This window comes from Gorilla gorilla, chromosome 4 (genome assembly GCF_029281585.2).
Source record: "Gorilla gorilla gorilla isolate KB3781 chromosome 4, NHGRI_mGorGor1-v2.1_pri, whole genome shotgun sequence".
NCBI lineage: Eukaryota > Metazoa > Chordata > Mammalia > Primates > Hominidae > Gorilla > Gorilla gorilla.
The window spans coordinates 106,327,704-106,355,060 of record NC_073228.2 but is presented as its reverse complement, the minus strand read 5'-3'; the positions used below and the strand labels follow the sequence as shown (position 1 = coordinate 106,355,060).

Here is a 27,357-nt window from a genome sequence, read left to right as displayed (position 1 = left end):
AAATATTGTTAAGTGATTTGAGGACCAGTTTCTGGGTCTCTTCCACACTGTTTCATGTATTTCATAATTTGGCAGCTATTTAGAATACTTTGAATTTATTGGCTTAAATAGCTAATTTATACTTGCTCTAGAATATTGAACTATTCCAAAGAGCAGCACTCTCTTCCTGCAGTCATACTTCATAACCCCTCTTGTTAATTCCAAGAAACAAACTCCCACACACTGAACAGTTGGAGCTGTTTGCATCATTATACTCTGAAGCTTGCAATAATTTTTCTTCCTCTCAGCTAACAGAACAAATACATTTTTATCAATGATGTGAACAATTAAAGAGATAAGTTAAATTAGAATATTTTAAAGGAATGCTACCTTCTAGATAAAACCATTAGTGAGGTTCTCATAAAATCCTCACTCTATCAACATCATTCAAGATTGGACAAAAATTCCAGAAGCTGAATCTCTCATACTTAGCTGCCAAAAGGTAAATATTGGCTCGAGAAAATGTGTTTAAAGTTTACAGAGGCAATGATGCTTCTAGAAGGATTCCTTATTCTGTCCTAAGTATCATAGAACAAATGTAAAAGCTCACAGTCTGACTCTGCCAAGATTCCTCATTTGTGAGATTTACTTAACTTCACAGAACGAACAAAAATGCTTTCCAAAAGATTATCTGCAAATTATCCAAAAATGCCTTTGTGAGTACTTTTATTTAATTTTTGAGATCACCACTCATAGCTGTGGTTTGGCAAGTGTTTGTCTTTTCCAAATACCTCATCATCTTTCACAGGTTGTGAAAAATGCGTTTGAGACCGATCTTATCTGCGAATTTTGTTACCTTTCTTTAATGTTGAGAGCAACTTTTTGTGAGAACAACTGGCTGAGACTCTAGATGAGGGTTTTTTTTTTTCAAAAAAGCTAAGAGTAGTAAAAGAATAGAATATTTGTTGATATCCTGTTATGTGGTAAACATGTTGAACAAGATAATATTCTTGCCTTCAGGTAGTTTATACTGTATTGAAGGACTGGAGCATATAAAAAGGAAATTCAGTATAATCTTATGTTTGTGTGTTAGGGACTGGGAGAGGGGAAATGCAATCAGAGAGAAGATTTCCTGAAGGAAGTAATATATAAGCTGAGATATGAATAATATACACAGTTGCCCAGAAGAAGAATGGGAATATTGAAAGGAAAGATGTCTCAGGTCAAGGGCCCAGCATTTGCAGAGCCCTTGGGTTGAGAGAACATGGACCATTCTGAGAACTGAAAATAAATAGTTCAATATGATTAAATCATCAACTGCATTCTGTTAAGACACAATGCTGTCTTAGTGAGCTTGGGCTGCTATAACAAAATCCCATAGACTGGTGTCTTAAACAAGAGACATTTATTTGTCACAGTTCTGGAGCCTGGGAAGTCCAAGATCAAGACACTGGCAAATTTGGGTCTTGGTGAAACCCTCTTCCTGGCTTGCAAAGTGGTAGCCTTTTTGTTGTATCATTACATGGCTGAGAGGGGAAGCTCTGGTATCTCCTCCTTTTATTATAGGGGCACTAATCCCATCAGGGGGTTCCACCTTCATGACCTTATCTAAACCTAATTACTTCTCAAAGGTCTCACCTCCTAATACCATCACTTTTGGGGATAGGGCTTTACTGTATGAATTTTGGGGCAGAGCACAAACATTTAGTCCATACAAATGCAATTTTTCTTAAGATATAAAATATATTAAATTTCAAATTTTTGTTAAATTATTAATTTGTATTAACAATAGTGTATAAGACTTTATTCCTAAGTGCTTGCTAAAAATCTTCAGGTGGAATAAGAAACCTACAAAATGATTTTTATATCCAGTTCTCCCCAGAAACCTTGAAACTGGTATTTTCTAAAATGATTTTCTTAGTATTTCCTCTGGACAAAATATATTTCAATTTTGACTGAAAAGAATGTGCAAGCTCTGGAGAGGAGTGTTTTGTTGAGCTAGAATTCTTCTTAGTAGACACAGGCCCAGACCAGAACCAAATCACCTTTAACTGCTCGACTTTTATATTAGTCAAATAAAGGTAATTATCCTTAGCTGTCTCCTTTTCTGCTTCCTTCCAAACTCAATTTTCTTAGTAGTGAGGAAAGTCACATTAAAATCCTACTTTAAGAAGGCTAGATGGCATAGTCTAGTATGCTTTATTTGAAAAATAACAAAGAGATTAGATCAGAGTCCAAGAGGAGACAGACAGAAGCCACACAATAATTTGAAGAAGAAAAGTTTAATATAAGAATTAACTATAAATTATAACTATAATTATTAATTATAACTCATAACTATTAATTATAACTTAATAGGGAACTAACTATTAAGATGTCAGGAGAACCCTGAAGCCTATCCTAGGGTTAAGAAAGAGTATAAGAAAAAAATAAACTTGGAAGGGTGGCCTCTGCTCGTGTCTGGGATTCAGACCTCGTTAGAGAAGATGTGGTTATAGCCCACTAGATGACAGAGAAGTTCATGGGTGTTGAATGGCCAAAGCTGGCCTACAGTCTCCAGGCAGTAGGGGGTACAGGTGAGCCGATGCTGCAGAGGGGGTGCACAGAGCAGCTGAGATGTTAGAGTCAGCAGATGTGTGATGCCTGTGTATGGAATGCTGCAGCAAAGCGGTTACCAGACTGGACTTGGGACTGAGACTGCACCAAGTGGTGGCATGCTGTGGGCCAGCAGTAGAATGTCCACTGCATATCCCCACCCATACTCCTCTGGCTGCCAGTGTAGGGACAAGAAGGAAAAAACAGGCCACATAAGCAATAGAACGAGAAGCTCTTTTTTTCTGTAATGTCCTTCCAGCCCTCTCTACTGAAAAAAACATAACATTGTAGTTACTGAAAAGGAGAATTGCTTAAATAGATTCACTCCATTGTCACAGAGCAGATCATAAAGCGTATATTTGGATCTGAGAAGCAATAATTTGATAAATGACACGGCAAAAAAACGGAAGATAAATTGGCAAAGGCAAATTGTAATCTTAACTAAGGGAAATATGTAGATGCCTGTACATCTTCTTGCACTCCCTAGAACAACATACTTAGAATTCTATCCTGAGGAAATATTGCAGTAGTGAAAATTTCATTGATTTGGCCCTTGTTTTTCTTCGTTCTGCCCCCCCACCTACATATATGCATGCGGATGCACACACACACACACACACACACACACACACACACACACACACACACACACACATAAACCTTACCTGAATTCTGATCCCTGATCTGCCAGATCATAAATCTCTAAAACAATCTGCCTATTTGTAAAGTAGCAATTAAAATATGTCTTCACAGTATTGTAAGGGTTAAAAAATGATGTTTGTGAGAACTCAGCCCATTGTAGATACTAAGAAAATGTTTGTTAAATTCAAATCCTTTGTAATTTTTGGCTCAAGGACTTGTTTAACAGAATACAAATGAGAAGGACTGGAGCTGGCTTTTTGCTTCATATATGTGGAGGAAACTTCACAGAAGATCCTAATGGAGACAGTTCCAAGAAAACATTAGAATAATATCTATGCTCTACAATTAAATTGATTCAGGCTTTGTAAACTGAAATTACAAACTCATTTTCTAAAGGCCTCAGACTTCTGTACTTCTGTGAGAAGATAACAATTATTAATTGCTACTCTATTTACATAGATGTTTGAAAGTTACAATTGTAGGGCTGATCAATCAATGTGGTTATTTTTAATAAAGTTTCTCCTTTCTGCTGCATAATTACCTTTCACATTCAATATATATTCCTAGCTAAACACACTTCCATGTGTGTGTGCAGACACCCACACATTTATTTATTCCAGCTAGCAGAAAATACTCTTAGTTGAAACATGAATAAAGCTACTTACTTCCAAACTCCAGCATTAGTCATATTCTGTGTTCTTTTATGCCTTACAGTTCTTGATGTTTCCCAATCATATACCATCTTATGTTATCAAATCATAACATTTCTTCTACCTGGAATGTTTTTGAAAGGTAATGCTTCCTTCAAGGCTTTACTGAGAGTGCAAACAAGAATGGTCACTCTGTCCTTCCACTTATCCCACTGCCATCCCCTCCACCCACCCCAACATGTGGTCTACATACAACTTTCATGGTGTATTTTCTTGTGTTGCAGGCTTGTATGTGTCTGCTGTGTCCAAATAAATGCTCTTGAATGAGACATCCAATATCTCCTTTGTGTAATATGTAGCGGAGGGAAGATGTCTTTTCCTCATCAATCCTAGGTTCATGGCTAAGGCCCTTTTACAAAAACAGATTAACAAGAGAAAGCATACAGATTTATTTAATATAAATTTAATGGAACACGAAGACTTCATAGGAAATAAAGACCTGAAGAAAGAGTTAAACCTGCTTTTTTTTTTTCTTTTTTGAGTTGGAGTCTGTCTCTGTCACCCAGGCTGGAGTGCAGTAGTGTGATGTCGGCTCACTGCAAGCTCCGCCTCCTAGGTTCAAGTGATTGTCCTGTCTCAGCCTCCCGAGTAGCTGAGACGATAGGGGCACACCACCACACCCGGCTAATTTTTATATTTTTAGTATAGACAGGGTTTCACCATGTTGGCCAGGCTGGTCTTGATCTCCTGACCTCAGATGATCCACCTGCCTCAGCCTCCCAAAGTGCTGGGATTACAGGCATGAGCCACTGTACCCAGCCCCGAGTGTGTTTTTTATACCAATTTGATAAAGAGTGGATTGTCATGGAGAAAGGGCAAAGAGTACAACCCAGTGGTGGTAAACTGGGGGGAAACTTAGCGAAGTCTTTTTTTCAGATTCTTCTCTGTTCTGTGTGTCTTCAGAGATAAGAATACTCCTTTCCTCCACATATGGGATGGGAGGGCACGTCTCACATGAAGGCCTTACAACCTTCTTCAGGGGAAGGTCAGAAAAATCCTTCCTAGTTTTTATGACCTGCTTCAGGGGAGAAGGATGTGGGAAAGGTCAGAGACACCTTTTCATATATGCTGTTTCTCAAATTTCTTCATCTTAAAATATTCAATATGCCAAGGTGCCATATTTTGGGATAACATGTCTTCAACTCCATTGAATACATTGTGTATTATGGTATATCATAATTGCTATCCAATATTTGATTAGGATAATAATAGCAATAAGGTAAGTGATATCAATTTGATTGTAATAATAATATTAGCTATATTTTAAAATTTAATTGCTGAACAGTTAATACATTTAGAAGGCTCAAAATTCAAAAAGCATGAAGAGTCCTCCAATGAAAACTCTCTCTCCGCCTTCTACTCAATTCCCCTCCAGCTAGGTAATTAATGTTATTAGTTTCTTAGCAATTCTTGCAAGAAAATTTTATATATGTGTAAGTAAAAATATGTGAAATTCCCCTATTTGTTTCAGGTATGCAGCACTTTGCTTTTTCACCTTAACAACACATTTAGGATAGCTTTTCACATAACCTATAAATAATTATAGCTAACACATTTATTGTTTTCTATGTACCAGATTTTGTTCCCATTGTTTTATATGTATTAACTTAGTTAATGCTTACAACAGCCCTCAAAAGTAAGGACTATTATTATCCCCCTTTCACTAATGAAGAAACTCAAGCACCAAGAGTAAAATAAACTGCCCATGGTCACATGATAGTAAGCACACAACTCAATATTAGAATACTTGTAGTCTGGCTCTATCACTCATGTTTTTACCCCTATGCTACACTAACATTTGTAGAACTTCCTCATTCTTGTTTACAGCAGAGGCTGGAACATTGACTATTTAACAACTGCCGTTTTTAATCTCACTGTATATCAAGCACAGGGCTAGTCACATTATTAACTGAAGGAGGCACAATTTATATGGAGTTCTCTATGACTAGATCATCCATGGTGCTGTTTGATATGAATATTCTGGAGGCCCTTTCAATAATGCGAAGAAGATGAGATGTAGATTGGCAATTTGGCCAAGATTACATAAAGTGCTGGTAAGTGGCCGAATTGGGATTTGCATGTGAATCCTGACATCAATGTTTAACTACCACACTACACTTCCTCAGATGCTTTCAGGCTTAAAATCCATAGCAAATGGAAAATGTACCTTTTAGCTCCTAGGTGGTATTGAAACTTCCTTTGCAAAAATTGTAACAGAAATCGAACCTCACTTACTCCATCTTGCTTATAACTTCCAAGCTGCCCTAGTACATTCCTGGGTGTAGGCCAAGTTAACTATTCGAGGAACTTAGTTTATAGTGTAACTTTAAAACAAAGATAATAAGAGCTCCTTCCCAAAGCCAGCCCCCTCCTTGCTCGGGGACCAAAACCACTTTCTAAAACTAACAAATTAGCCAGAAGGTTAAATTTATGCTTCAGGAGTCATGTAGCCAGAGGTCACAAGATGTGTTACCTCCTCACTTACTTCTATAGATAACATCATTATTGTAAAACCTAAGACTGGTAGTTTCCAGGCCCTGTACTCTGATGGGCCAGCTGGCCCCACCTGAACCAGGAACCCATACCAAGAAACTGGCTTATCTGGTCATGTGGCCCCCACCCAGGAACCAACTTAGTGCAAGAAGACAGCTTTGACAACCCATGATTTCATCCCCAATACAACCAATCAGAATTCCTCATTCCCTAGTCCTCTGCCTACCAACTGTCCTTGAAAAACCCTAGTCTCAAAGTATTCAGGGAGGCTGATTTGTGTAATTTGTCCCATCCTTTCATTTGGCTAACCCTGGGATTATTAAAATCTCTTTATTGCAATCTTGCTGTCTCAGTGAACTGGTTTTATCTGTGCAGTGGGCAAGAAGAACTGACTAGGCAGTTACAGTTTTGAGGAAAAAACAGTGGTGCCTTCTCTGCTGAGTTTTCTTTTGGATACACCTATGGATTCTCTGCAAATACTTCTTTTCTTATCCACCACCCCTTTCCCAAAGTTGCCTTATCTATTTCATTCAAACATAAGAGGATGCATAACAGGAATTCCTATGGGTAACATAAATGTCCAGCTTATGATATGGATTCTGGTTGACTCAGTCTGCAGAAAGACAGTACAAAAGAAATAATGACAAGCTGTATTTATTTGCTTTGTAATCTTTTTTTTTTTCTGTCCAGCTCAAATCTGATGGCCCTTGCCCTTATGATGTTAACTTTTCTTTGCATTTCATTTAAGTGACTCACAATTCTGGAAATTGGTGAAAATTTGTGAAGTGTCTAAACAGGCTTTTTAACTTTCCCTTTAACCTTTGAAAAGGGGTTACTCTTCTGGGGGAAAATGAGCAGATGGTACCTAAAACAGTTGGCCAAATATCTGTAACAACTCTGTTACTTGACTGTATGTAATCAGCTGGAGCATCTGTCAAGAAGAAGAGTTATGCTTCTGTGCTTCTCTCTCTTGACCATTAATCACACCACTCCTCCATTTCTCACTGTTCAACATGTTGTCTTTTTCAGAACCTGGTACCAAGAGATTTCAGTGACTCTGACATAATTCAAAAAAGATACTACAACAATAGCATTATTGCAAGTCCTATGAGACAAAGAGAGACTTCACTAGAAGAGAGGCTGACATTTGTTCAGTTATTTCTGACAAGACTATATAGAGTCAGTCACTTAATCTCAAGCGAATTATGATCTATGATGATATCTCAATAAGGAAAAAAATCTAATATGCTATGGAAACTCTACAACTTCATTCTCCTCCATCATTCTGACTCATTTCCAGTCAGCCTATATTCAAACGTGTACATGGTGAAGAAAATCCATCATTAATCCTCATGGTGATAATATGTCATTATTACCACTCGAGATGCCTGAGTCAAAGATCAAGTGTCTGAATGCAATCGTATTTATAATATTGTCTGTGTCAGTGTATTAGTCAGGGTTCTTCAGAGCAATAGAGCCAATAGGATATATGGATACATATTTTGAAATAAAATACATATTTTCATGTATGAAAATATATGTATCCATATATCCTATTAGCTCTGTTGCTCTGGAGAACCCTAATATATTGACATATATATACACCCACATATATATACATGTATATTTATATAAGGAGATTTATTATAGGAATTGGCTTACATAATTATGGAGGCTGAGGTATCCTATAACATGCCATATTGAAGCTGGAGAAACAGGAAAGCTGACAATGTAATTTAGTCTGAGTCAGAAGTCCTGTGTAGCAGAGAAGGGGTTGATGGTGTCAGTCCTGGCTTGAGTCCAAAGACCTGAGAACAAGGAACACAGATGTCTGAGGACAGGAGAAGATGGATATCCCAGCACAAGGCAGAGAGAGCAAATTCGCCCTTCTTCTGCCTTTTTGTTCTATTCAGGCCCTCAACAGATTAGATCATGCCCACTTACCCTGGTAAGGGCAATCTTATTTGTTCAGTATCCGTATTCAAATGCTAACCTCGTTCAGAAACACCCTCACAGACACACCCGGAAATAATGTTTTACCAGCTATCTGGACATCCCTTAGCCCAGCAAAGTTAACACATAAAATTAACTATCACTATCAGATAGAGGTTGTTAATGTCCATGACTATACTTTGGCCAAAGTAACAAAAGAAAGAACAGGATAGCTGTACTAAGCTGGAGGAGTCATAGTCATAATAATAAAACCACTGGTCATAGATGTACACATAGTTTGTTCAAGTAGAATATTGCAGGTATGTAAGACCCTTTAAAGGTAGAATGAATAAGCTCCATTTCATAGGTAAAAAACAGGTTATATGCTGCATCCCAGGCATGCACCAGCTCTTATGACTTTCCAGACACCATCTCAATTGCTCCAAGCTCTTTAGCCAAAGTCATGATATTTTGAATGTTTTTGCTCAACACTGGTCCAGCCCAATGGAGGCTGTTTATGAATTAAGCTAAGCCAATGGGCCCTTCCACCTACATCAGAATAAGAAACTCACATATCAGTCCAGGCGATGAGGCAAGACAGAGGACTCAGTTTTATTTTTCTTCTTTCTTTTGCCAAACCTTGTGGGTTTTTTTCTTTCTTTCTTTTTGAGATGCATTTTATGTTTTGTAGCTGATTCTGGAATAGGGGATATATTTATGGGAACAGAGAAATAAGAACAGAGACTGTCCATGGATAAACTAATTTAACAGTGCTATGTTAGAAGGTAAGTGAACCTGCCACCTATTCCTTTGTTCTTAGAGGCCACCATAATAATACGGAACTGTACCCTCTCTTCCACAAATTTTGGAGACTTTAGATTTCTATATAAAAAGGGCTCGGGGTGCAACTGGAATTAGCAGAAGTGGGAAAGCTGGGGACCCTGACTTGAAATTGTATTTGCTTAATGTGATATCCTTGGATTACATATTATAGATAAAGTCTCAGATGCTTTTATTTCATAAAGATTAAAAAATTCAATTGTCTATAACAATATTGTTATCTGATATTACAATTACAATAACTGTTTTTATTTAAAACGGTGTTAAAGGACAGTGGGTCTAGCAGAGCTGAAGCTTACCCAGGTTATCCTTTGATTCTAATACTTTTCATGGGATCTTCCATGTTGTTTCCACCTCCATCCTCAAAGCTGTCAAATACTCCTTTGGGCTTCCATTGTACTTTATATACTTTTCAATTCCAGCTTTTATCATTTAGAGTTGTAATTATTTATTTGTACCTTTCACTAGATCATTTGCTCTTCAAGAGCAGGGATATTATACCTATGGCACTGGGTACTGGCACATAGTCTATGCTCAACATCAGCATAGACTGATGTTAATTGAACCACAGACATAGAAAAAGAACAAACAGTTTGAGTCAATCAATCTGTGCCATGACATTGTCAGTAGATCCCCTGACTCATTCCTCAGTGGAACTGGTGAAAAGTATTTTAAAACAATCATTCAAAGCTTCTGGAAATGGCCCTAAGTACAAACTGCAAATTCAAAAACATCTATTCAAGAAAATCTATGAAAGATTGGTATGAAAGGTGAGAGTCTGTGATATTTGAACCAAGACTGCTTTTTTGTTCTGCCTTACCAGTTCAACAAGGTAGAGACTCTATTCCAAACTGCTGTAGTCAAGAACGTGAGGCTGCTGCAGCTCCAGTCCCTGGAGGTCTTCCGCACTTCTCATTCTGCCCTAGCTATCCGTTGCTGAGGCTAAATTTCAGGTGATTGCTAATGAGAGATGGAGTACTGAAAATACTGGGGTCCTGAATGCACTTCCCGTAGGTTCATGAGGCAATGGTTCCGTGACAGGACAGGCAAGCTGAGAGGATCTCTGGCTGTTTGCTCCCCTCCCATCACTGAATGCACAGCTCCTAGAGTAGGGTGGTCATGCAGAGAAAAGCTTTCCATTGTTCCCACACCCAGTTCCTGAGTCCAGCTCAGCAAGTTCACCTGGGAGAAGAATCAGGCCATAAAACAGTTTCTAATCTCATCTCAAAGGAGTTGACTTCACTGCAACACAGCGTGGAGAAGTTCAAGCTTAAGAATACTCTCAATAATAGTGGAGATTGTGGTGAAAGGCATTTGGGAGGAGATTCTTGGATTTAATGACAATGCATCTTAGACTATAGGCTAGCAGGTTTGCAGGAGAGAATCAGAGAATGAGACCATTGGGAGGAGTCCTCATAGGTCAGGACAAATATCAAACACTGACCTCAAAATCTATTTTTTTCCTAAAAGCCACAGTTTGGTTGAATTAATTTGCAGGGAAATTTCTGCCTTAGGACATTGTTGAAAGTAATAGAACAACCAGCTGGCAATTAATGGAGTTTAACATTAATGAGTATGGTTAGGGAAAGAAAGGAAGAAAAACCCTACAAATACCACTGTCATTATGTCACGTCATAGGGTAACTGTAGGCATATCTGTGCTTCACTGAGAAGCATTAACAGAGACTTAACACTTTGTGTGTGTGTTGAAGGGCAGGGGAGTGGGCATAGGGAATAGACTTCACTAAAATAATCTAGCCAGTCTCTAACAAATAAACAAATAAATGAAAATGACAAGCCTGGGAAGTGGGAAACCAGTACTTGGAGTTTCTACAATATATTATCTGAAATTTCCAGTTTTCAGCAAAGAATTGCAAGGCATTAAAACAAACAAACAAACCAAAAAACAAACAAAAACAGGAAAGTAAGACCCAGATAGCAGAAACAACAAGGGAAACAAACAAACAAACAAAAACTGGTAACAGAAAGTCCTGTGAGAATGACCAGAGATCAAGTTTCATAGAAAAGTCTTTCAAAGTAGCCACTATGAAAAAGCTCACATTACTAAAGGAAATCATGATTAAAGATGTAAAAGAAGGTATGATGCCAGTGTTGCACCAGATAAGAGCAATAGAGATAGGAGGGTGATAAATGGTACTGGGTTTCTTTTTGAGGTGATAAAAATACTCTATAATTGACTGTAGTGATTGCACATATTTGTGAACATACTAAAAATCACTAAATTGGCTGAATTTCATATCAAGAAAACTAATAAAAATTAAAAACAAAACTGACAAGAGAAATAAAGTTTGATATAGGCAGGGACTGTAACTCATATATCTCTGTTTCTCCTATAGTATATAGCTTGGATTTGTGTATGGTAGATTCTCAATAAATATGTGTTATTAAATATTTGAACAGAAATAATCTGAATTGTCCATATGCTATGATGTCAGGAGTTATTGGAGAGTCCCACATATCAAAGTTCTGTATAAAGAATCTCAGAAATTCTCAAGATCACCATATATAAATATATCTATTTTTATCTGATAGAAAATTACCACTATTTTGCTACTCTATGCAACCTTTCAAAATATAGAGCCAAGAAGAAGAGTACTGTAATTAGAAGCTGATCAGAAGAATTCATAGACATGCTAGTACTCTGTTACTTTATAGCTATTAGCCTACTTTATAACCCAGTATACCCTTCTATGAAGCTGAAGACTATAATTTTATTACAATTCCTAAAGCCAAATTCAGTCAAAAATATTTTTGTATTTCTTCATATTATTTTTCACATTGTCGAGGATTTTCTGCCAGCCGTCTTTCTTGGTCACCTCATAAGCTACAAAATTTTGAGTTTTCTCACTACATGAATTAAACATGAGATTTTACTGTGTATACTTTAAGAAGTGCTAATAAAGCATTTTTTTCAGCTATACTAGATGTTATTCCTTTAGAAAACCCAATAATCGTAGATAAAATAGATCTCTCTTTATATTCTATAGAAAACGGGGTTTTCAGGGTTTCTATTTCTATAGTAAGAGTAAAGTTAGAACTAAATTTATTTATTATGTAATTTCTAATTGGAGATATTTTTGTCTGGCTTAAGAAGAATACATAATTTATATATGCATATGTATATTACATATATACACATACAAATGTATACATATTTATAAGTCAGAATGCTCTTCTAATAGTTATTTGATTTTTCATATTTAGTAGTAAAATAATTTTCACATATATGTAAAAGAGAGAATGTATCTAATGATGAAAGAACAGTATGTAATGATACTTGATTTGTGTAAACCTCCAGGACATCCTATTATGTTATTTCCAAGCTTATAGTTAGACTATTTATTATAAAATAAACATTACCCTCTCATATTAGAGTTATTGAGATTCTCAAATAAATATATTTTTAAAAAATCAATGCACATTTAAAATATGTTAAGAAAGAGAAATAAATGTTAAGATTTTCCTGTTAATAGAGACTTTTACAAAATCTGCCAGAATTATTGAGAATGTTTATAATCTTAGTTGCTTTCTCCCAGGCGATTTTTGGCATGTCAGGTTAATTGAGCATTAAAATATTCAATATTGAGAAAACAAAAATCAAAACTAATTATACAAAGGATTTGAACAATAAAAATCAGCCTTTTTAGGTGTACCGTCAATGACTTTTGACAAATGTACATAATGTGTAATCGTGACAACAAACAAGCTATGGAATACTTTAATCTCAAAAGGTCTATGTACGCCCCTTTGCATGCAGCCTCTTCTCCTCAATCCCAGTCCATGGCAACCACTGATGCAGTTTCAGCCTGAAGTTTTCCTTTCAAGAATGCCACATGAGTGCAGTCATACAGAATGTAGCCTTTTGTGTCTGGCTTCTTACAGTCCACATTATACTTTTAAGATTCATCTATGTTGTTGCATGTAGTTCATTCCTTTTTACTGCTAAGTACTATGTCATTGTATTGTTATACCACAGCTTATTCATCCATCCCCCAGTTGATAGGCTGTTTTTAGTTTGGGGAATATAAGGTTGTATGAACATTTACATATTGAAATTTGTATGGATATAGATTTTCATTTATCTTGAAAGATGTAAAGGAGTGGAATTTCTGGGTAGTATAGCAATATAAAGAGCACTCACAACTCAGCATTAAGAAAACAAACAAACCAATAAACATTGGGTGAAAGATTTGAATAAACATTTCAGCAAAGAAGATATAAAGCAAGCAAATAAGCATGTGAAAAGATACTTGACATTATTACTCATTAAGGAAATGTAAATTAAATTTATAATGAGATACTACTATACAGCTATTAGAGTGACTAAAATAAATGGGTGGCCAAGTGACAATAAGGATATGAAGCAATTGAACTTTTATATGTTGCTGATGGGAATGCAAAATGGGACAGCTACTTTGGAAAACAAGTTTGGAGGTTCTTACAAAATTAAACATACACTCTGTCAATTTTCCTACAACTAGCTTAAGCAAATGGCTCCACCTAGTGTATATATGAAGATACATGTTTATAAAATTTACATTTACATTTGAATTGGAGGAATTTCATGTCAATTTTTACCCTACTTTTTGTTTGAACATTCTTATTTTATTTTGAATCATATTTCTCAATAGTAGTTTATGCTCTCAAGGTAAGAAAATCCCAAAGAATAATCAAATGCATAAAACAAAATCTAATTAAATGTATAAAACAAAAACAGAAAATAACAAAGCTAGAGTAGGAGAAAAATAGTAGGAGAAAATTGCCTTTCTCTCAGGCGATTTTTGGCATGTCAGGTTAATTGAACATTAAAATATTCAATATTAAGAAAACAAAAATCCAAAACCAATTAGACAAAGATTTGAACAGTAAAAGTCAGCCTTTTTAGTGGTACAATCAATGACTTTTGACAAATGTGCATAATGTGTAATCATGGCAACAAACAAGACATGGAATACTTTAATCTCAAAAGGTTTATGTATGCCTCTTTGCATTTCATTCCTTCTCTTCACTCCCAGTCCATGGCAACCACTGATCCAGTTCCTGTCTGAAGTTGGATCAGGTGCTATATAACCTCTTGTGAATCTAAGACACTAACTAATGAAAAACATGTTTTCTTAAAGGTAAAATGATATGTTGAAATAGAGTACTGAGAAAGCAAGAAACCCTTATAATTTCAAATTATCTCTTTTTTTCATTTTGTATGTTAGTAGTAGAATTAGTATGTAAAATGAATATATAAAGAGATGATTATGCAGCTCTTTGACTTGAGATCATTCATGACATCTATTTATTTATCCTTCGACTTTAATTCAGTATTGAATATATGGCAGACACAATACTAGGTCCAGCAGATGCAAAGAAAGATAAATAAAGCATGGTTTCTATCTTCTAGGAGTTCACATATATTCTGGGACTGACAGTAACATTATATAAAAGTAAAAGCAGCAAATTTTTAAAAGCACAAAAGGTAAAACCTCATTCTACATACAGCGGTGTACATACATTAATTTTCAAAGTTAATTTCCTGATAAAATTTCATTTATTTTACATGAAATTTGTGTCTCTTTTCAGATGTGTGCAATTATAGGAAAGCCTACTTCAATTTAGAAGAGGGATAAACTTTTTCTTTGCAAAATTATATGAAAGACTTAAAAAAAATAATATTGGGAGGCCGAGGCGGGCGGATCACGAGGTCAGGAGATCGGGACCATCCTGGTTAACATCGTGAAACCCCGTCTCTACTAAAAATACAAAAAATTAGCCGGGCGTGGTGGCGGGCGCCTGTGGTCCCAGCTACTTGAGAGGCTGAGGCAAGAAAATGGCGTGAACCCGAGAGGCGGAGCTTGCCCTGAACCGAGATTGTGCCACTGCACTCCAGCCTGGGGGACAGAGCGTGAGACTCCGTCTCAAACAAACAAACATAATAGACTTTATATTTGGGGCAATTTTAGGTTTACATAAAAATTGAGCAGAAAGTACTGAGTTCCCAGATACCCACTAACCACCCCCCACTTCCCTTGTTAACAGCTCCCATTGGTGTTATACATTTGCTACAATGGATGAGCCAATATTGTGACATAATTATTACTTAAAGCCCATAGTTTACCGATTTCTTGCTCTTCTTTTAATCATGGTAAAATATACATAACATAAATTTTTGCCATTTTAACCATTTTTAATTGTACCATCCAGTGACATTCAGTACATTTGCACTGTTGTGCAATCATCACCAGGATCCATTTCCCAGATTGAAACTCTGTATCCATTAAACAAAAGTTCCCACAGGCTTCACTCTAGGTGTACATTCTGTGGGTTTGGACACATGCATAATGACTTGTAGCCACCATTACAGTATCATACAGAGTAGTTTCACTGCCTTACAAATCCTTCTCTTCATTCCTCCTTCCTCCTGCCCAAACCTCTGGCAACCTGATCTTTTCTTTTATTTTATTTTATTTTATTTTATTTTTATTTTTTTTCTTTATGGAACTCTTTTTTTTTATTATTATACTTTAAGTTTTAGGGTACATGTGCACAACTTGCAGGTTTGTTACATGTGCCATGTTGGTGTGCTGCACCCATTAACTCGTCATTTAGCATTAGGTATATCTCCTAATGCTATCCCTCTCCCCTCTCCCCACCCCACAACAGGCCCCAGTGTGTGATGTTCCCCTTCCTGTGTCCAAATGTCCTCATTGTTCAATTCCCACCTATGAGTGAGAACATGCAGTGTTTGGTTTTTTGTCCTTGCCATAGTTTGCTGAGAATGATGGTTTCCAGCTTCATCCATGTCCCTACAAAGGACATGAACTCATCATTTTTTATGGCTGCATAGTATTCCATGGTGTATATGTGCCACATTTTCTTAATCCAGTCTATCATTGTTGGACATTTGGGTTGGTTCCAAGTCTTTGCTATTATGAATAGTGCCACAATAAACATATGTGTGCATGTGTCTTTATAGCAGCATGATTTATAATCCTTTGGGTATATACCCAGTAATGGGATGGCTAGGTCAAATGGTATTTCTAGTTCTAGATCCCTGAGGAATCGCCACATTGACTTCCACAATGGCTGAACTAGTTTACAGTCCCACCAACAGTGTAAAAGTGTTCCTATTTCTCCACATCCTCTCCAGCACCTGTTGTTTCCTGACTTTTTAATGATTGCCATTCTAACTGGTGTGAGATGGTATTTCATTGTGGTTTTGATTTGCACTTCTCTGATGGCCAGTGATGTTGAGCATTTTTTCATGTGTCTTTTGGCTGCATAAATGTCTTCTTTCGAGAAGTGTCTGTTCATATCCTTTGCCCTTCACCCACTTGTTGATGGGGTTGTTCGTTTTTTTCTTGTAAATTTGTTTGGGTTCTTTGTAGATTCCAGGTATTAGCCCTTTGTCAGATGAGTAGATTTCAAAAGTTTTCTCCCATTCTGTAGGTTGCCTGTTCACTCTGATGGTAGTTTCTTTTGCTGTGCAGAAGCTCTTTTGTTTAATTAGATCCCATTTGTCAATTTTGGCTTTTGTTGCCATTGCTTTTGGTGTTTTAGACATGAAGTCCTTGCCCATGCCTATGTCCTGATTGGTATTGCCTAGGTTTTCTTCTAGGGCTTTTACGGTTTTAAGTCTAACATGTAAGTCTTTAATCCATCTTGAATTAATTTTTGTATAATGTGTAAGGAAGGGATCCAGTTTCAGCTTTCTACGTATGGCTAGCCGGTTTTCCCAGCACCATTTATTAAATAGGGAATCCTTTCCCCATTTCTTGTTTTTGTCAGGTTTGTGAAAGATCAGATGGTTGTAGATATGTGACATTATTTCTGAGGGCTCTGTTCTGTTCCATTGGTCTATATCTCTGTTTTGGTACCAGTACCATGCTGTTTTGGTTACTGTAGCCTTGTAGTATACTTTGAAGTCAGGTAGCGTGATGCCTCCAGCTTTGTTCTTTTGGCTTAGGATTGACTTGGCAGTGTGGGCTCTTTTTTGGTTCCATATGAACTTTAAAGTAGTTTTTTCCAATTCTGTGATTCAATGCCATCCCCTTCAAGCTACCAATGACTTTCTTCATAAGAAGGATTTTTAAATTGCCTTGAGAATTCATTGTTTTCAAGTAATTTAGTGGAACCAGTTTCAAGATAAGCATTTACTATAGAATGCAAGGCCCTAAGTGCTATTAGTACTTTCCATACCATGCTACGGGCAATTTGACAGTAATAAAACTGTATTTTTTAAGAAACTCTTTAATAAGACTTTATGAATTTAAATTATTCTAAACTAGCAATGTTAAGAATTAGAAATATAGTTTATCTCATTGTACTTCTTTGATTCATTTGATGAAAACCTCTTCCACCCACTAAGTAGAGAATATTTTCTTATGGTTTAGATACATTGAATTACATCGATAAAACAGAAAAATTTGGGTAGTAGAAAATATTGGGAAATTGGTTCATTCAGGACCATGTCATTATTTTCTCCCATATTTTTACTATAAAAAATACATTTCAGAGGATATCCATCTTTGAAAAAATCAAGACGTTTTAAATTTTATATTCTACACCAGAACATTAAAATAAGTATTCAATGGGTTTTGTAAATTGGATTAATCACTTTCCAAGAGGACCAGGACACAAAATTCTTTCATGTAAATAGTGGACATCAAAAAGCCATTAATGTAAGATGTTGGAAAGCCATTCTTATTCTGGGCAGACTCTTATCAGTGGTCAGATGTTCTATTGTTTTTCTAAGACATACTGCAACTAGGAACTGTTTTTATTCTTAATTTAGAATGGTCATCCCAAATGGCTGGAAAGCTTCATGTTTCTCATGTTTCCTAGCAGCATCGGTCCCTGAAGAGTGGAACCGGCCAAGATCATGATGTCATTCCCACTGTGGCCATGAGTATTCCAGGGCTAAATTGTTTCTCATCTTATATAAATATCTATTGTTTATACTATTGAATATATTGCCCATGTTTAATGTTACGAGCTATACTAGTATGTACAGGAAATTAAGAAAATTCACCTGGTTTAGAAATTTATAGAATATTTCTTTTCTATAGTATGGCAGTTTATATGATAAACTATCCACTGCAGTTTGATTCAACTCTTAAGATAGCTAAGTTAAAAGATGCAATTCTAAATTCTTGAGAGAATAATTTCTATAACCTATTAATAGAAGGAACTTTCCATGCACATTAAACTTGGTTAGCTATAAATTATAAGAGAGTTTAACTATAAGCCTTTAACCTATCGTATGTAATAATTTGTCCGTTTTCTGGTAAAAATTCTATATAAAACCAATAAATGGCTTCTAATGGGCTATAGAGCCATGCTTCCTGTGTGCCTGCACCAGTGATCTCTGCTTTTTGAAACTGTGGCTTATTCAGGACTGTATCCTGTTTCAATTCCTCTAATGGAAAGAGGTTTGTTTAGTGAGTTTATGTTTTACAAATTTCTTCCCTCAAAGGAAGTCAATGTCCATATTATTGCAACACCCTTACAACAATCTGGTGATGTAAGAGGCAAAAGTTGATTTCTACAACTTAGTATTGAGGAAACCAGTGTTTACTGAAGTTAAGTGGTTTAACAGAAGTCATTTGGAGGTACAGAATTGACTCTCTTACCTCCATTTTTAAAAAACTAACTCAGACCGTATTTTGCGCACAATATATAGTCATAGTCCTAGAGTATATTAAGTTCTTAAAGTCAATATGCAATACAGATGCTGCTGCTGAAGAGACTGAGTTTTCTGCACGTTTGATACTGCCATGTCTCAGAGGTAATCAGCATTTTCCTAAAGCTTTCTGTTTAAATTACATTGCTAAACATGACTTTTTAAAAAATTGTGTCTGCTTGATCATCAAAATGATCATTTGATATTTTTTTCTGATCATTTGATATCAGTGACAGGGAAAGGACATCATATTAGATGGGTTGAATAGGATAATTATTATTTAAAGAAAAGCTTATTGTTTTTAATTTTGTTTAGAAATGAGGTCTCACTCTTTTCACCCAGGCTGAGTACAGTGGCATGACCATAGCTCGTTGTAGCTTGGAACTCCTGGGCTCAAGCAATCCTTCCACCTTGGCCCCCCAAAGCACTGGGATTACAGGCATTAGCCACTGTGCCCAGCCTTAAAGAAAAGTTCTTAATTGCACAGATTTGTGCAATAGCAACAGGAACAAATAAAGTAGTTCACGGACAGTTGGTAACTGTTTGTGGTTGAAGCAAATCTGAACTCTGACTGGTATCTGACAGAGACTGGAGCTGCTCTGTACTGTTAGGAAGAAAATGGCTCAGTCGACATGATCCATTTCTGGTTCTCCAGAAAAGGGCACCATGTTTCAAAGATATAAATAGAAGAGAAAAAAGAAACTAAGTCTGTGCCAAGACCAGGACCAAGTTAATTCTCTAGCCTTTCATGACTGAGGCTTTCTTCAGGAAAGGAAAGATTGGAAATTAATACCAAATTATAGATTATTCAGTTATAATTTACTTCAGGTTTGTTAAAGCACAGGTGTTGCGAAATTTAAGATATGAAGAGGTCTTGTTATAAATATCAGCCTTTTGTTGTTGCCTGCAAAAGCCCTAATTAAAGTACTACAAAACATCTGTTAATAAGTAGTCAAGACCAGGTAGATCAGGCATTAAATTTACACAGCACTTTCACAGGCACTAGCTTGGCATAATAAACCCATCATGAAAGAAGTCATTTCATTAGCAATTCTGATTAGCTTTAACACACGTGTACTCATTTTATAGGGGGTTCTTATACAGTTACTAAAATTCTTTTAATAATATCTCTTTCATTTTAAAATATTTTATAATAATAACTGAGTGATTACTATTTTGAAACACTCTAAACATTATGAAAGTGTCTGTGTGATTAAATTTGGCCTATTGTATCCCAGAACCTAAAATATCTTTTGACGTTTTTCCCTCTGTCATTTAAAAGGGATCTCAGTACTGACCAGGTACTGTTTGATGAAACATGACATCTTTGTAACAATATTCAACACGCATTTATGGAAAACCAACACATTTAAGCCATTGTCCTAAGAGCCTGGGTGAAGTGCTAAGATTATTAAGATATTTGAATAACTTTATCCAGATACATGCAGTTCTGGTTTGATTATTTTTGACCAAAATTGACAAAGTTCAGTCAAACACAGGTTAGTTCAACCTTACAATCAGGCTCTCTCTCTATCTCTCTCTCATTTTTAAATGAATTAACTAGTTGACTGAATTGATCTGGTATTTTTAGGAAAGTAGTTAAACTGGGTGTTGTGTGTAAGCACATCTTCAATTGTCAGAACCTTAATTCTGATTAACTCAGTTGAATCAGATTTTGTAGGAACATAGACAATATTTTTTTTCCTTTATGTTACCTTCTTCTATTAGTTGTTGCTTTTCTTTCCTACTTGAATAGTGGATTTTAGCTTTGCAGCAGCCTAGTGACTATGCCTGAGTTTACAGATGGCTGTGCATCTTATGCAGAACTCAGGTTCCAGCTGGTAAACGCTGTAGCAAAAATATAGTGACAAATGTAAGACATGGGCGTTATATTATGATTTTATAAAGATCCAAGTGAAATTCCCTGAGGTGCATTTGAATTTAAGGGCTATTAAAAATATACATTTGTTGTGGTTTCATTTTTGTTTTCTTGCGTGATATTCGGGAAAGTCTTTTTCTTTTCCCCTCTCTCTCTTTTAGTTCATGTTCCATGATAGCTATTTCAGCTTTATCTTTCCTTTTCACTCCAACAAGTCAGGCCAAATTGAATATGTCCTTCAATTCATAAGTTTTAGTCTGTGTATGTTGCTGTAATTTACTAGAGGTCTTCTTAGCTTCAGTTGCTACAGACTTTTGCCTTGCAAAAAACAAAACCGAAAAACATAAACAAAACTTGTTCCCTGAGGCATAATTGACTGTATAGTAGGAATTATGAAATACAAGAGAACTTGGTAAAATTTCAAATTATCTTCTCAGTCCTAGCAAGTAATAGTAACCATTCCATAAACTGAGTTTGCTGCCTTTTTCCAGGAAACAAGAGGCCAACATCAGTATCACTGTGGAAATTTAAAGAGGAAATATGCTAATCTTTTTGCCAGATTGATTTTTATAAAGCAAAAAATTACTTGGTTTAGGGCATAATACATAGACTATCTAAAATACACAGCAGCCATTTAGTAAACATTCTTAATTATCTTGTTTTGAAAATAAAAGTGGGGCAGTCTCTGTTGGTCTGTTGTTTTCCTTGCCCAGGAGATACACCCTGGACAACTTAGTGCAGTTAATCAGGAGCTTGCTCAGCCCTTTGTCCTTTCCTCTGGGAGATAATTCACATTCCATCTCTCCACAGTGCTTACCAATGCAGTAAGGCACACCAGTACAAGGGAGTTTAAAATACTCCACTGTCAATGACCAAGACCCACTGGCTTGCTCCTCCCCTTCTTCCCTCAGTATATTATAGTTCAGTCTAATCTGGTGTGTAGATTCCATGGAAAAGAGAAAACCCAAATAGAAGTCTGGAGATTATACCTGAAAGAAGGCAAACAGAAGGCAAAAGTTTTCAAGAGTCCAGTATTTATCATCCCATATCATGAAGGTGTGGGTAGAGGAACCTGGATAAAATCTAGTGACTAAGAAATTGTAGCAGAGGATTTAGTACAACAAAAACAATTGTAAGATAACAACTGGTTACTTTAAGCAAAACAAAACTGGCACACTAGGGACAAAATTAGTAAGCATAACACAGTGGTTAAACATTAATGATAGTGTACACAGACAAACACACATACATACACACACATATATATAATTCATAGTAAGAAGATAAAATGTTTTCCTAAAAATTTTCCAAAATAATTACACTGTAATATTAGTACATTAATTCTAAACATACTCAAAAGAGTTAAAAAATGGAATCTGCTGGTGAAACTCAAATAGAATTAATGACTTCATGAATTTGGTATTTATATCACATTTAAGGATACAAAGTTGCATTGGTTAGGAATCTGTAAGTTGTAAGAGATAAAAGCACAAATTAAACCAGCTAAAGAAAACAAAAACAAAGGGATTCATTGGCACACAACACTGGAATTGAAGAGATATGCTTCAGTTGTAAGAGATTTAAATAATCTCATCAGAATTCTGTCATTCTATCTGTATTCCTTCTTTCTGTATGTTGGCTTCATTCTGAAGACAGGCTCTTTTCAGATGACAAGGAAGAAGATTGCTGTTAGCTGAAGCTTATATACATTCATCTTAGAATTTTAGTGGAAAAACTCTTAATAAATCTATATTAGTCTCAGTAAAACGATTGCTTTTGCTTAAGTCATGAGACCAGCCTTGTGTCAATTAACTGTGCTAGGAGATGAGGTGCTATGATTGGTCCAGAGTGGGTCATGTGGCCACCCTATAGTTGAGAAGTAGTCCTGAACATTATGTGGGAGCAGTCCAAATCAGAATGAATTGGAGAAAACTTACTGTTGTTATCATAGATGGGAGAAGAAATACTAGGCAGGCAAACCAACAAAAGTTCCCTACTGTAGTAATATTTTTAATTGTGAATGGTGGAAAAGATTATTTATAAGCATTGATTTAAAAAAATCAGGTGAAACCATTTTACTGCCAAAATACCAGAAAAATATGTTTTACACTTATAGGTAAAGTATAAGATGGTATAGTCTACTTATCAGAGTTAATGCTCTTCATGCTCAATTTTCTTTACAAATTTTAGCCAGTTGAAAAATAAAACCTGATTGTAACTATTATATTTGCAAGCCTTATAGGCAAACTAGACTGAAAGAAGTGTATAATACTTGTAGTTAACTCTGACTTGAGTGACAGAACTATATAAATAAAGTTGTTGTAACAGAAGTTCAATGATTCTGATTGTGGTATAGTACACTTATGTTCAGTGTAGAAAACAATATGTGATATGAAACATAATAGCTGTGACTGTTGGAGTGCACAAAATGAAGGTAATTCCTCAGAGCAAGCAATTCCCCTTTAACATTCACATGTGGCTAACTTAATAATTATTAAAAGTTTTAAAAAGAATTTTAAAGTCTGCAGTTCTGTCTGTATTACATAGATTTGACATATCTTCCATTTATAGGTTATATAACTTTTAATTATGTGGAATGTAAGTCAACAAATTTATTAAACCTTTGCGGAGAAGATTTGTTAGCAAGTTCATATACAACATACAGTATTACCAGTTCATGATTTTGTCATTCTCAATAGCTACCGCCAATCTTCAACTGTTGAATAAGTTATTTCTAACAATGATATCTAGAAATTAATAATAAATTCAAACTTTGTGCAAAGTTTTCTGGTATTAACTTAAAATATAAATACCAAGATTCAACCGTGATTTTTGAAATGGTAATCCAAATGTTTTGTGTTGACTCATTCTGAAAGTCTGGAAGGAGCCTTGCACATCTGAATAATTCTAATTTGAAAATTAGTTTATGAGTTAAGAAAAAGTGACAGAAAGGAAAGCTCAAACTTGCTTTCTGCTTACTCTCTTACTTTCATGAAAAAACAAACTCATGAAAAGTTGAAAACTTATGACTACAAAACATACATATGTACATAAAACTCATAGTAAGAAAATGTTTTTCTAAAAGTTTTCTCATTTGATGCAGATAAAACAAAAACCTTCTAGAATCTCACATTAATCATTAACATTAGTTGTATTAAAATGTATGTTTTGTAATAAAGAAAACTCTCAGAATAATAAATGTGCTTTTGTAGTCACATGAACCTTTACAAATTATCTTAGTATTGTTCCTATATCCACCTAATAATACTGTAAATAGATTGCTAAAATATCTATGATGAATGAATTGAACCGGAAATTATTTTTTCCCAGTGACTCCTGAGATCTTATCAAATTATTTTTTTTGCTCCCTTGTAGCTGCAAAAAAGAGCAAAATTCTAATAAGTGTTTCTTTAAAATTTATATACTTTGCAATAATGAAAGTGATATTTAGTTGAGTTCTGAAGACTATTTAAGATTATCTAAAACATATATGATTATATTATCTATCAGCTTACTTCAAAAAGTCTTTCTAATCAATAAGTTAAATCAAATTATAAGATTACATAAATATTTTTACTAATTTATTCAACAAGTTGTCATTGTGCACCTACTGCCTGATACATGCTATTCTAGGAGGCACACTGAGATTGCGGTCATGAATATCTGTTCTCTTGAATCCTATTTTTCTTTCCTTTTTTAACTTTCATTTTAGGTTCGGGGTACATATGCAGGTTTGTCAATAGAGGCAAACATGTATCATGGGGGTTTGTTGTACATATTATTTTGTCACCCAGATATTAAGGCTAGTACACATTAGTTATTTTTCCTGGCCCCTCTCCCTTCTTGTTGAAAATCAGATGGTTGTGGGTGTGCAGCATTATTTTTGGGCTCTGTATTCTGTTCCATTGGTCTATGTGCCTGTTTCTGTGCCAGTATCATGCTGTTTTGGTTACTGTAGCCCAGTAGAACAGTTTGAAGTTGGGTAACGTGAGGCCTCCAACTTTGTTCTTTTTGCTTAGGATTGTCTTGGCTATTTGGGCTCTTTTTTGGATTCATATGAATTTTAAAATAGTTTCTTCCAGTTCTGTAAAAAAATGTTATTGGTAGTTTGATAGGAATAGCATTGAATCTGTAAACTGCTTTGGGCAGTATGACCATTTTAACAATATTAATTCTTTCTACCCATGAGCATAGAATGTTTTTCCATTTGTTTGTGTCATCTCTGATTTCTTTGAGCAGTGGTTTGTAGTTCTCCTTGAAGGGGCCCTTCGCTTCCCTTGTTAGCTGTATTCCTAGGTATTATATTCTTTTTGTGAAATTGTGAATGGGAGTTCATTCATGATTTGGCTCTCACCTTGGCTGTTGTTGTTGTATAGGAATGCTACTGATTTTTGTATGTTGATTTTTGTGTCCTGAAAGTTTCCTGAAATGATTGATCAGTTCAAGGAGCTTTTGTGCTGAGACTATGGGGTTTTCTAGATACAGAATCATGTCGTCTGCAAACAGGGATAGTTTGACTTTCTCTTTTCCTATTTAGATGTCCTTTATTTCTTTCTCTTGGCTTATTGCTCTGGCCAGGACTTCTAATACTATGTTGAATAGGAGTGGTAAAAGACAAGACAAGGTGCCCTCTTTTATCATCATACTTAATGGGCAAAAGCTGGATGCATTCCCCTTGAAAACGTCAGTTGGGCTTTTGCTCATTCAGTCAAATGGGCTTTTGCCCATTCAGTATGATGTTGGTTGTGGGTTTGTCATAGATAGCTCTTATTATTTTGAGGCATGTTCCTTCTATGCATAGTTTATTAAGGGTTTTTAACATGAAGGGATGTTGAATTATATCTAAAGCCCTTTCTGCATCTATAGAGATAATCATGTGGTTTGTGTTTAGTTCTGTTTATATGATGAATCACATTAATTGATTTGTGTATGTTGAACCAACCTTGCATTACAGGGATAAAGCCTATTTGATCATGGTGGATAAGCTTTTTGATGTGCTGCTGAATTCAGTTTGCTATTATTTTGTTGGGGATTTTTGCATCTATGTTCATCAAGTATATTGGCGTGAAGTTTTTTTGTTGTTGTTGTGTTTCTGCCAGGTTTTGGTATCAGGATGATGCTGGCCTCATAGAATGAGTTGGGGAGGAGTCCCTCCTGCTCAGTTTTTTGGAATAGTTTCAGTAAGAATGGTATCAGCTTTTCTTTGCACATCTGGTAGAATTCATCTGTGAATCTATCTGTTTCTGGGTTTGTTCTTGGTTTGTAGGCAATTTATTACTGATTCAATTTCAGAGCTCATTACTGGTCTTTTCAGGGATTCAATTTCTTTCTGGTTCAGTCTTGGGAGGATATATATGCAATAATTTATCTATTTCTTCCAGATCTTCTGGTTTGTGTGCATAGAGGTGTTCATAGTAGTCTCTGATGGTTGTTTGTATTTCTGTGACATCCTCTATTTCAGGATAATAGATAGATCAATAAATAAGATAATTTCAAATAGTGATCAATTCTATAGAGACAATATAATTGAGTGATGGGAAAGTGTGCACTCATGTTTGAGTTTCATGTTATAGGTTTAGGAAATGAGTTAGTCTAGCTAGGATAATTTGCCAAGGAATTATGCTGAGGAAGCACTTAATTTAAATCTTTCATTAATTTTTTTGCAATGTACAATGTCTAATATCCATAAAGGAGATTAGAAATGTAATTAAAGATCTACCATAGAACAACCAGCAGGCAAGATGTTTATACAACATATTTATAGTGAAAAATGTCTTTGCTGACACCCAGTCTGTTAGAGTGGGAACTGAGAATTGAAACAGAAACCACAACTTTTCAAAGCGTATTGTGCCATGCCTTGCAAAACAGATAAATTGTACTGAATGATACCCGTCGTAGACTTATAGCACTAGTTCGCTCAGACCCGTATATTTCAAGGTAATACCATAGATAGATTGACATAACAGTAGCTTCTCAAGGATTCTCTAAAGAGAACACTAACTTCCAGCAATTCCCTAGTTTACAAACTGTGACCATTCAACCTAGACTACTCTATTTCTCACTCCAGGCCCCCAACCCCCTGTGTTTCTTCCCTTACTCCCCAATTTTTATATACCCATTACTCTATGGTATGCTGTCTTCCTTGCTGCAAGTGATGAACCTAACTTTGTTGACTACAAGTGTGTTCCAAGTAGTCTTTGGTTGATGGGAACTGATAAAGAACCATTTTTAGATGATTTGAACTATTTCAAATCACACCATCTTTTTTGAAAGTGGAAATTAAATAGGGAGAAAGAGGTGAGAATATCTGAATAAACTTTCTTATGTTAATTAGCCACCTGAAGAAATTAGAAAGGATATACTTTTTCAATTTAGTTTTCTGAAACAATAAGCAACTACACATGATTACAGAAATATTAAATTACCATCATGTATTTGATATGTTCTAAGACTCTGAAGATATGCCTTAATCACAAATCATTATAAAATGAATGTCTTCTATCACAGGGCATTATTCTCCAAATTAAAAACTCTTAGAATCTGTTAATATGCATTATACAATTAAAGAGATGTAGGATTTTCACTGTTTAGAATATA

At 35.5% G+C, this 27,357-nt stretch overlaps 1 long non-coding RNA gene across 2 annotated transcripts in view; it reads right to left on the bottom strand.

Annotated features, from left to right (window-relative positions):
* Window positions 1–7,046: 7,046 nt before the first annotated feature.
* The window catches only part of LOC129533507 (uncharacterized), a 44,341-nt gene continuing 24,030 nt past the window's right edge, over window positions 7,047–27,357 (bottom strand). Inside the window, exons 2-4 of one of the 2 annotated variants that reach the window (XR_008679782.2) lie at window positions 8,924–9,048; window positions 8,082–8,227; window positions 7,047–7,451 (exon numbers count right to left, since the gene is read on the bottom strand). This is a non-coding gene — a long non-coding RNA (uncharacterized lncRNA). The remainder of the gene's footprint in view (window positions 7,452–8,081; window positions 8,228–8,923; window positions 9,049–27,357) is intronic. The other variant, XR_008679780.2, reaches the window with a different exon arrangement.